At 40.3% G+C, this 11,151-nt stretch overlaps 1 protein-coding gene across 4 annotated transcripts in view; it reads right to left on the bottom strand.

Annotated features, from left to right (window-relative positions):
- The window catches only part of GULP1 (GULP PTB domain containing engulfment adaptor 1), a 123,979-nt gene extending 113,387 nt beyond the window's left edge, over positions 1–10,592 (bottom strand). For 2 of the 4 annotated variants that reach the window (XM_063116281.1, XM_063116277.1), the window contains exon 1: positions 10,489–10,590. The gene's annotated coding sequence lies outside the window, so the exon portion shown is untranslated. Of the gene's footprint in view, positions 1–10,488 lie in introns of all 4 variants that reach the window. The other 2 variants (XM_063116279.1, XM_063116280.1) reach the window with 2 other exon arrangements.
- Positions 10,593–11,151: the final 559 nt, after the last annotated feature.

Genomic DNA, 11,151 nt, shown 5'->3' on the forward strand with positions numbered 1-11,151 from the left:
TTCTCATATAAGGTATCTAGGTATACAAATGCAGAGCACTGAGTCTTGTTCTGAACTAAAGAAGCAGGCATTAATTCAGCAAACTCTAGCCAACAGGCTATTTCAAGATTTTTCTTTATGCAAGGTGGTCGCTTCATACCTTCTGCTGTCCAAGTTTATAAAGCTAAGTACTCAGTCCAGCTTACCTTTGCTGTCCTAATTTGGATTTCTGGGTTGAAGTTTCAGGTAGAAAGAGTTCTATCTAGTTTCCTTAGGAAGATTCTGGGTTTACCTTCCTGCATTGGGAATGTAGCTATTTACTTGGAAGAGGGTATTCAATTAGTTGAATGCCAGGCTTGGATAAATGCCTTGAAATGGTGGCTACATGTGAACTTTTCTGCTGCTCCTGCTAGTTGTATTTACTGCTTTCTGACTTCTTTGTTAGTTGGTGGTTGAAGGAGATGGAAAAGAAGATTTTTAGGTCTGTGTATTCTCCCGAGTTTGGGGAAATTCTGGCTTTAAAAAGGCACAGTTCTGTGTTATGCAGAGACTAGATGATTTAGATCTCCACTGTCTGAGATACGCAGATGCCTCGTATTTCCCCATTGCCTCGAAGTAATTCCTAAAATATGGAATTGTTAGAGCTTCATATTTGCATACACTGACTGTTTCCAAGTACAGGAGAGCATTCATGCTCGCTCAATTCAACATGTTGCCTTGCACTAAGTGGACAATTCAATAAGATTCTGATTAACAAATGTCTGTGTCCATGTGGAATAGGTACAATAGAGTCAGTTGAGCATGTACTCCTGTACTGTAATCTATCTAAAAACTGCAGAGAGAAGCTGATTTTACCCTTATTAAGAATTCTCCTGGGATGACCTTCTGAAGATGCTCTGTTTGAAGTGTGATGCTCTGTTTGAAGGATGACTCATCTTATATCACTGGGAAGGTTGCAAGTTTCTATCATTTCAATTCAGACTAGGGGGAAAATACGTTAGCCCCATTTTAAAAAGTATTGGTTTTACCGAATTACTTGAGTTCAGTTTATTAGCCCTTAACCAGTCCATTGTCACAGCCAGTCACCAATGAGACGATTATCTTGCTAGAGAGAATTCTGCAGTCATCTCCTAACAGCCCCCTGAAGAAGGCCTTTGAGAAAATACAGGCCGAAACGCTTAGGGCTTTGTAATAAAAATGTTTGCATTCTGAGAATTTGTTTCTCCTTTTTTCTGGATGCTCTCCTCTGTTTTGGTTTGACCAATCTAGCACAACCACAGCCTCACCTAATGAAGATGTGAAGGAGGTAGATGTTGAATATCATGGGGGACAAAACTGACCCAGTGGAACCCCATACTGGAGAATCTATGGGGCCGAGCAATATTCCCCAAGCAATACCTTTGGGAGACAGCCCTCCATGAATACCCTCTTCCAAGTAAATAGCTACATTCCCAACGCAGGGAGGTAAACCCAGAATCTTCCTAAGGAAACTAGATAGAACTCTTTCTACCTGAAAGTTCAACCCAGAAATCCAAATTAGGACAGCAAAGGTAAGCTAGACTGAGTACTTAGCTTTATAAACTTGGACAGCAGAAGGTGTGGCTCTCCCACACTAGAGGCATTCAAGAGGCAGCTGGACAACCATCTGTCAGGGATGCCAGGGATGGGATCAAGTTACAGGAAGCCAGATTCCGGCTGGACATCAGGAAAAACTTCCTGACTGTTAGAGCAGTATGACAATGGAACCAGTTACCTAGGGAGGTTGTGGACTCTCCACACTAGAGGCCTTCAAGAGGCAGCTGGACAACCATCTGTCAGGGATGCTTTAGGGTGGATTCCTGCATTGAGCAGGGGGTTGGACTCGATGGCCTTGTAGGCCCCTTCCAACTCTGCTATTCTATGATTCTATGTAGGAACAAAACCATTGCAATGCAGTACCTCCACTCCCAACTCAGACAATTGTCCCAGAAGGATTAAAATCTCAACAGAAGAAAAATGTCGCTTGTGCCCAACTGAAGTGCAGTAAAAGGGGTACTAATATAAACTCTCTAGGGAGGGAGTTTCATAATCAGGGTGCCCCTCCATGCCTGTTGTAGCAGCTAATCTGTGGTGATGCCCAGTGCCCTTTTTCAAACTGCCACATCTGACAACATGCCCCAAAAGGCTGGAGACCCCAACAAAGAATGAAGCAGCACCTCAGAGAGGACAGGATTCCTATCTAAATTGGTGAAGAATGGCTCATGATAACATTGATTTGCTTAATTATTTCTGATCAAAAACGATACAGGATGATAACATACGAGTGAGATGAGCCTCACATTTACCACATCTTCAGCAATTTGAACTAACAGAAGATGCTCGCTTAACAAGAACCATTTACCTTAAAGTAAATGTCTCCTGTTGCAGAAATGGTTCCAGGATTAATGTCATTTTCAATTCAATCCTCAAAAAGCCTTCAGAAAAAGAGCAATTGGATCCTGGGCCTCTGGGAAAGTTGTTTATTTACTTTCAAGTATCTGATATTTTAGCAGATTAAGAAACTACATTACTTAAAACAGACATGGTTTAAGTATCCAAAAGTGTCCCCAAAGCCTAGTGGCCTGCAGGGATAAGGAGAGCTTTTGTTTCCTAAAATTAAGGAATACCCCTGATACTTCTACTGAGGGATTTTAAAAACTCCTTCTCCTCCAAGCACATCTGGTCATGATGCCTTTTGGTTACTCCTGCTCCCTGTCTTATAGAATATTTATGTGAGCAGCCCCAAGACATCTTTTCTCAGCAGGGAGTATGAGAGGTTGGCCTGTGTTACACTCTTAAGCTCTTTCTCTTCTTGAGCTGTATTGACTAACAACAAAACCAGATATAATCTTCATTATAAAATAGGAGCAAATAGTGATGAATGCTTAGACTTCTTTTCTTTTGGATTCTAGTATGAAAATTTTCAGAAAGACAGTATTGATCCTGACTTTGTCTGAGAGTCACATTCTAAGAATTGATCAGTCATGACATATGTAGTGAAATAATACTGCAGATGAAATATTCAAGAGATAAGCCACACATACAGAAACCTAAATAAGTGGATTTCAGGAAACATTTTTATGTAAGTTGAATGTTGAGGACTGAATCACAAATGGCCGAATTATGCAGTTGCGAATGGGGCAAGGTATATGCTTTCTATACAGCAAGAACTTCCCTACAGGAAGATATCATATCTAATGATTGCACACATACTAGTTATGTCTTCCCAGTGCATGACACCATAGCTTCGATCTTAAATGTCCCTTCTGCAAACAAGAAGGTGTTTTCTGTGGAAGAGTTTTTTATCCCACCGAAGCTCCTGTAGGTGGAAGAGAGGGTGATTTTAAAGAGCCACATTGACTCCATGTTGTTTTTCTGTATTGGGATAATAATGTTCATGGCATGGAATGGAGATTGCTGGTTGGTAAGAGTCCCGCGAAGGGAGGACCCTGGCACTGAGACCGTGACATCCGAACAGGAGGCTGGGCCAGTTGTTTCTTAAAAGTAAATTTCTTCTCCACCACAAATATCTTTGAAACAGATGCAGCTTCCAATTAAAAAAGGTGGGCTTTGTTTTCCAGACCTTGCTTTGGGCCTCCCTATTGGCTTACACTAACTTCTGGACTTTTCTCCATTTCATTTACATTTTCCACCCTGGTCAGTTCTGGAATCCTTATGTTCCCAAATGGATGGCACTAGGCTCTTGACATACCAGAATAAACAACCCCTTTCCTGAAATTTTGGCTGCTAGAGTCCATTTGCTCATGTAAACCTGACTTTATGGGGAAATCCAGATTTAAGAATTGGAAAGAAAGTGTTTTTGTGGAGAACGTGGATGAATAGGATGATTTTTACATTGGATCAATTAATAGGGCCCGATGATGCATTTTTGTCATTTTCTGATTTATGTGTTAAATATAATTTACCTACTATGATTGAATGGCAATACTTGCAATTGCAATACTTGCAGGAATCTAGGTTTGGTCTGGCTGCTTTTAGAGCTTCAGAGCCTCCGTTACTGTTGGAAACACTTTCAGCAGTTCAACAGGCATGTCAACCTATGATCCATATATATATAACTACTTAGTATCAGTAAATAAATACAATACCCAAAGTCTAAGACAGGAATGGAATAGAAAATTGGAGTGTCCTATTTTGCCTAATCAATGAATTGTTGCCTAAGCATTGGTATCTGCAGCTTCTACAGATCTTAGATCTATGCCTTATTCAGCAAAAAAAATTGGTTTGGGTTTATTGGACCCCGCAACACCGTTTTAACAAGGGTTTGTCTAATTTCCATAATTGTTGGAGATGCAACATACCTAATGCTTCTTTTATTCATATGTTTTGGCAATGCCCTATAGTTGCTCCCTTTTGGGAGATCATAATAAGGATAAACTTTGTATTAAAACAGTCTTTAATACTGAAAGATGTATATAGCAATAAGCAGTAAAACATCACACTTTTAACCCATTGTTCCTTGTTTTCATCCTGTCCAGAGGAGGAAGTTCCCAGGTTAATGTGGCTAATTTCCTGAAGGGTCCTTACGAGTAATAATAAGTAACATAGTCCAGTTAGCGTGTTTTTGTTTTGTTGTTATTGGGTTTCCAACCGTTTGATATATTGTAGTATCCTTGTAACTTCACTTGTATTGTACCCTATGCACATCCCCTTTCCCTTGCAAATTAACTATTTAGCTCAAAGGTTCATGCTACAACAGGCCTGTCTGCGGACACTCCCTGCTCAAGCTAAGCGCCACCACTTTATGAGCCTGAGGTGAGGGACAAACACCACCTTTCTACAAACTATGTGGAGAATGGGGTTAAACAGGAATAATTTCAGGAATAAAATAATGCGCAGTGAATTATATGTGCTGATGGTGAATGAATGTCGGAACAGGTGTTATATGTATATAACTGCAGATGATAAATGCCAAGGAGACACGTGGGATTTTTGTGGTAGTAAAACAAACTGAATAAAAAATTATTTCAATGTTCACAAACTTTGTTTCATAATAAAACTTTTCAGACCCTTGTTAAAACCTCTCATCCAATCCTTTCTCTCTTCTCATACGCTTTCCTTTCTCTCACACCTTCACTCTTGAACTTTCTTTATGTTCAGGATTGTTTAATATACACCAACTTACTATCTGCACACTACACTCAAAAGACAACCCTCTTTACCCTGATCCTCCAATTCTCCCCTTGAACCAAAGTATTTTAAAAACACGCCCCCCTTATCCCCTCAGTCATTCCCTTATATATCCTCCTCCCCCCTCCTAAGATATTCAATCTCCACCCACTCAGGTCAACATTCTAAACACAATAGACTTACAAATTCTAGACATACATTAGGGAACTGACTTGTGGGGTGTAACGCCACAGTTCATGCTGCTATTTTACATTTGGGTCAGTGCTGAATCTAGTGTTAGCTCTGATTGGCTTTGCAAATCTTTGATTGCTCTGTGCTCAAAGTACTGGGGGAGCCAGTTTGGTCTCTATTCTTGTGCCCAGGGGTAAGTCACCTGGGAGACCCCTCCAAGTCCCAGGTGTAAAGCCAAGGAGGAGGGTGGCAGCGTATCAAAACATTGTTAGGGAAACCACATTGCCCTCTGCCTTCCCTTACAGTGATTGTTCAGCCCTCTGTGCTGCCCCACACAGTATTCTGGAGTAGCCCCCAATGCTCTGGAACTGCTTATGGGAAGGGCACAAGGAGCTGCAGCAGGGAGGGAGAAGAATTATAAAATGAACTTGACAAATAATAAAAGGTTTCATATAGTTACAAATTCAGTGGCAGAACTATCCTTGTTGCATTGATGTTGGCTTAAGATGAAATAATACAGAAGCTGAACTAATGTACTGTTTTAGGAAGCTTCAAGTATTAGCAAAACCTATGGTAGAACAAGTTTCAGGCTATATTTTTTGTATGCATCTCCTATTTTTCTTGTTAAATGGCAAAAGGCAGCACTTCTGGGACTGGGGCCCACTTTTGCACATGCATGAAATGTCAAATCCAGTTGGCAAATACACATATGAATTAGTACAAGCAAGGCTAGCCTATGTATGAGAGCTAAACTAGATATATGACATCCGTAATAGGAACTAATACCATTTTTTAAATTTGGTTTTATACTAATTCATAGCAGGTCTGGCCCAAGACATTTTCCTGTCTCAGGCAAAGAACAAGATGGCTTCCCATTCCCAGAAGTCAGCTGGACTGGCAATTGAATGTTACCTCAAGACGGGCTATGAGATAGTATCCTCCACTACACCTGAGGCAGCAGCCTAGGGTTGGGGGCGGGGGAAGGACAGGTGATGCGTCATACTCAGCTGTGTCCTCCAAGACAGAGGAACAGTCAGAGAATTCACAAGGAACAACTGGGAGGCTGCCATTGCAATCACCTCACTCTGCCTAATACTACGGCTAACTCTGATTAGTAGCTCCTCATGGATACTTTGGATAATTAGGGTGGCACTCTTGTGCCTTTCCCTGATGTAAATCCCACCCTGCCCCTAAAACTGTGGGGGAAAGAAGACAGGCTCAGATACTATACTTTTTAATTATCTTTTTTCCACACTGAAGATAATAGCTTTGGAGTTGGATGAACTTATTGGCGAAAACTCCCCATTTAAGCCACTTGCACAGCTTTCAAGGCATCCATATGGGATTGTAATTAATAAATAAAATACCACCAAAAATGGGGCATTTTACCCTGGAACTCCCACATCACATCTAATTTGTCTGTCAGGAATCACTATCCCTTTCATTCAGAAGGTTTAATAAATACCCTAAGAAAAATAGAAATCAAGTTGTTTCATTGATTCTAAAGACTGGTTTTTATCTGATCTCATTTTAATTGATACTCTATTATATGTTTACATAGGATTGTTTATTGAGTTATTTTTTGTTTGCTTGTTTGCTGTCATGTGTGCCATATGCAGAAAAGTATACATTTAATAAATATTATTATAAATCTATCTAAATGCGTCCACTGCCATCATTCAGTTATGCTAAATTCTATTAGTTTGGCCTCCTATTTTCTGTGGAGTGCACACAGGCCCAATGTGGCTAACGCCAGTGCCCAGGGCCACAATGCCTGCCTCCTTCTCTCATCCGCTGCCCACTTTGGCAGATCCCGGGCAGCTAGATCCATTATTTTGTTATTGGACTACAGTTAGTTTGGAGTCAGGCACCAAAATAATTACCTTGAGTAATATCGACTAGTAATGACACTCACAATGTGATTCTGCACTCCCTTTTCTTAGTTCCAGAAGTGCTTTTGCACATGCTATGTTTGGCTCAGGTTTCCTTTAACAAAGCACCTAAGGGCTTATATCACACTGGAAGACATCGGAACTTCATTTAATTAGAAATAAGAAATTATCTTAAGTGGAAGTAATATAGGGGATACTCTAGAGACCAAACCTCCTGGCCTATTTGGTTCCCCCCTCCCTTCTTCTTTGATTAGCCCATTAAACAGGCTTGGAGGCAAAGACCACTTCTGAACTGTTAAATAGTTTGGAAACAGGCTTTATTTTTCCAATAATGATTCAGCCTTTGCCCTCTAGAACAAGTTCCTGCTGGCAAGATTGATAGTAATAAATCAAATGAGCACAAACAGGGATGGCTACATAGCAGCAGACAATTTCTCAATTAAGGTTTATACTAAGACACATTGTAAAACTAGTATAAGTTGATCCACAAAATCTGGAACACAGATGCCTATGAATGCTGGTCAAAACTTTAATGAAGGCGATACTTTACATAATTATAAATGAATAAAACTCTGGAAAGTATGTTAAATTTCAAAGACCCAGTGGCTATGCCAAGGCTATAAATTCAGAGCTCTTGTCTTAATTTGACATCTTCTGTTTACAGAAACAATGAATCTCAGGGACGTCTGTCTCTGCTCACTCCATCATTAACAGACAACAGTGGATTTGAATTGTGGAGTATTTCAGCAGGGCTTGTTGTGTCTTTTTCTTCTCTTGAAAGGTGTCCCTCTTTACATGGCAAATATGAAAGACAGAAACCTCTCTGCTGTGAATGGGCAGCTAAACCCCAGAGATTACATCTTGATCATTGGTATATAAGAGGTTCATCAAACAAGCATTTTATTGCACGCTCACTACTGCCCACTTACGGATGTGTGCATGTCCTTTAGACAACGACATCCACCTCCTGTGTGCCTCCTGCTCCTTCCACTCGTTTTTCCATTGCAAAATAAACCCTGTGTAATCTGACTCTTTAAAAAAAGTAGAATGTGCTGTGATCTCCTGCTGTGTGTAGGAAATGTGGTGCGATACAAACAGCCCCTGAATGGGCCACGTGGACTTTGTTTACTTCCTCTTTCCCCTCTGGGCAGAAAGAAAAAGTAATGAGGGACAAAAGCGGGGGCAGAGAAGTGACGGTAAGGAAACATGATTTTCCCCTGTGTGATAATGTTCTAAGTCGACAAAATTAGGTTTTCCTAAGCCAAGAGACAAACCTAAGCATCCTTCATTTAAAGGATGAAGGACTTCCTCCTTCCTCCAACATTTAAAGTTTTCAGGACTTTCTTTCAGATGCAGAAGGGGATGTTAATAGGAGATTTCAAAGCAATTTTACCTGCCATAGTTCCTGTATAAAACAGTGGATACTGCATGATATTACTGCAAGAACAAAAATCTTCACTTCCCAACAACTAGGGAAACTGTCTCTGTGCATGCTGTTACATGACTATGTTAGTGGAGTCTGCTATTTACTATATGCATTCCCTTGAAATTAAAAAGCCTTGTGCCTGTATTGTAAAATGTATTTGATGGCTATATAAGCCATTTACCCATATTATTCAAGCCTACTATGTACTACACTGCAGCTTAAATAAAAGTGATGCAATTTAAAATTACATTTACAAAACAAATTTCTTGCATTCTGACTTTATGAGGAAGTTTTCCAATACACTGCACTGTGGCTCAGGCACATTTTAAACATTAATCAGACAAAACCATTCTCCTGTTTTGGCATAAAGTGTGTGATAAAAGCAACGGCAACTAGCAATTTTGTCAATGTTAAAAAAAGCAAAGAACTAGCTAATCCAATTACCAATCAGTAAAATCTATACTAGCATTTGTGATGAATTATCTTACATACATCTATTTCACAGCATTTACTAAATCTTCCCCCAAAAGGCTCGGTGAAAGCATATTCTACAGGAATTCAGTAAGCACGTATCAAGTGTATCTCCCTTTCATTCATCTGGTTTTGCTGTATAGCTGGAAAAACTTCTGGAAGCTTTTCTTGCAGCACAATTCCATGCATGTGTATTCAGGAGTAAGTCTCCCTGTATTCATTTGGGCTTACTCTGGTGTAAGTCTGTTTAGGATTGCAGTGTTATGCATGTAAGATTCATTTGGGTGATGGCCCTCTGCAAATAACTATAAGATAAGGTTACTCACAGACCATCGTAACTTAAGTAAATACATCTGTACACCTTGGTGCAGGTAAGGGAAGCACAAGCTACAGATGACTGACAGAAGTTTAATTTATTCTCAGCTCAAGAGAATTCTCTGCACAGATGTGTATTATTTGCTTCACTCCAATCTTCCAGAAGAAAATCCCTCTCATTTCACATCTTTTCTGATTAATTACTTTCCTTTAGGATAACCAAGTATGTTTAACCACCTTTACTCAGCTTGCAATACAGGCCAAAATACTTCTCACTCTCCAGGGAATGTCAAAATCTAGCCCTTTTAATCCAAATATTCTAAACTAAGAAGAGAATAAAGAAGGGAGAAAAGGGCCTGAGGCTGTTTCCACCCAAGGACTCGGTAGCAGTTGCTGAGGCATCACTCTTCTGCACTCAGCTTTAAGTGGAATTAACATGGTGGTTCCACAGTGACTTAGGGCATGTCTACACCAGTCTTTTTCCTGGGGATCTTCCCTGGATCATCCCTGTGCATCCACATGACACGCTTGGGATCCCGGGAGCAGGTAGGGACGAACCTTCCATTTCCCCAGGATATCTGCAGACACTGTTTTCCCAGTTTTTCCTGCGGTCCTGGGGCGATCCCAAGGACCACGGGTGGTGAGTGCACCCGTCCCGTCCTGGCTTCTTCCTTCCTCCCCGTGAGTAGCAGAGGTCAGCAGAGGGAAGGAGCAGGCCGGGGAGAGTACAGGGACATCAGGAGGGGAGCGGCTTTTTTTTTTTTTTTAAACACCTTACTTTTTTGCTGGAGTGCAGGTGGGTTATGTGATATTTCTCTGGCTTGTCAGGGGACAGACAAGCCAAAGGTCCAGGTTCGCACATCACACTTTTCAAAAGGAGACAGTTCAACTGTAATTAACAGATATCAAGTGATGTACATGTATATACCAATCAGCCCTAAGACACAACACTTTGACATACAATTTTGTCTGACAAAAAGACATTGACAAAAGGCCATAGCAATCAGCTTATAATGTAGAAGTTGTACTGAACACAATAAGAATTAGTTAACACAAATCTCTTACCGTGAGCCCAAATTTTCACCAAGGTTCTGAATAGCTGCTTGCTTTCATCGGAAATAAATCACTCATTTGTCAACATGTTTGACTTCATGCTGTTGTTTTCTATTTTTCAGTTAATACTGGATGTGCTGAAAGAATCAAATACGAACAGTCAGCCAAAAAAACAGGTGTGCCACTAAAGCAAATACACTCTCTATCTCAATTTCTATATTCTTCTTTCCTCTTGAGACTTAAGATTCTAGGCTTTATTAATTGCCTTCAGAAGGACAATAATACTTTCACACACTGAAAAAGTCAGAAGAGACAGCTTGCAACACATAATACACACTTGAGAGGATTATGATGTTGTTGTTTTCCATGAAGCTTCCTTGTCTAGTATCTCAATGACCATTAACAGTTCCTGGACTACCTTTAGGTGATCCACTCATATTAATTTTGTTAGGAGGCAAATGTGCAGAAGCCAAAGGGCTTGGGCTCTTTATAAAGTTGGGCAAAGAAAAGAGTGGTTAAAGCCGGTGGAAATACAGGCAACATGTTTTTGCTGGCAAGTACATTTCTCTCATCTGTGGTTTTTGCCATAAAAAGGGATTAGTGAAGATTTATCCAATTTATGCTTAAAGTAAAGCTAGCTGGAGCATTTCAAGGATACATTTTTATCCTTTGAGA

This window comes from Elgaria multicarinata, chromosome 2, assembly GCF_023053635.1.
Source record: "Elgaria multicarinata webbii isolate HBS135686 ecotype San Diego chromosome 2, rElgMul1.1.pri, whole genome shotgun sequence".
NCBI lineage: Eukaryota > Metazoa > Chordata > Lepidosauria > Squamata > Anguidae > Elgaria > Elgaria multicarinata.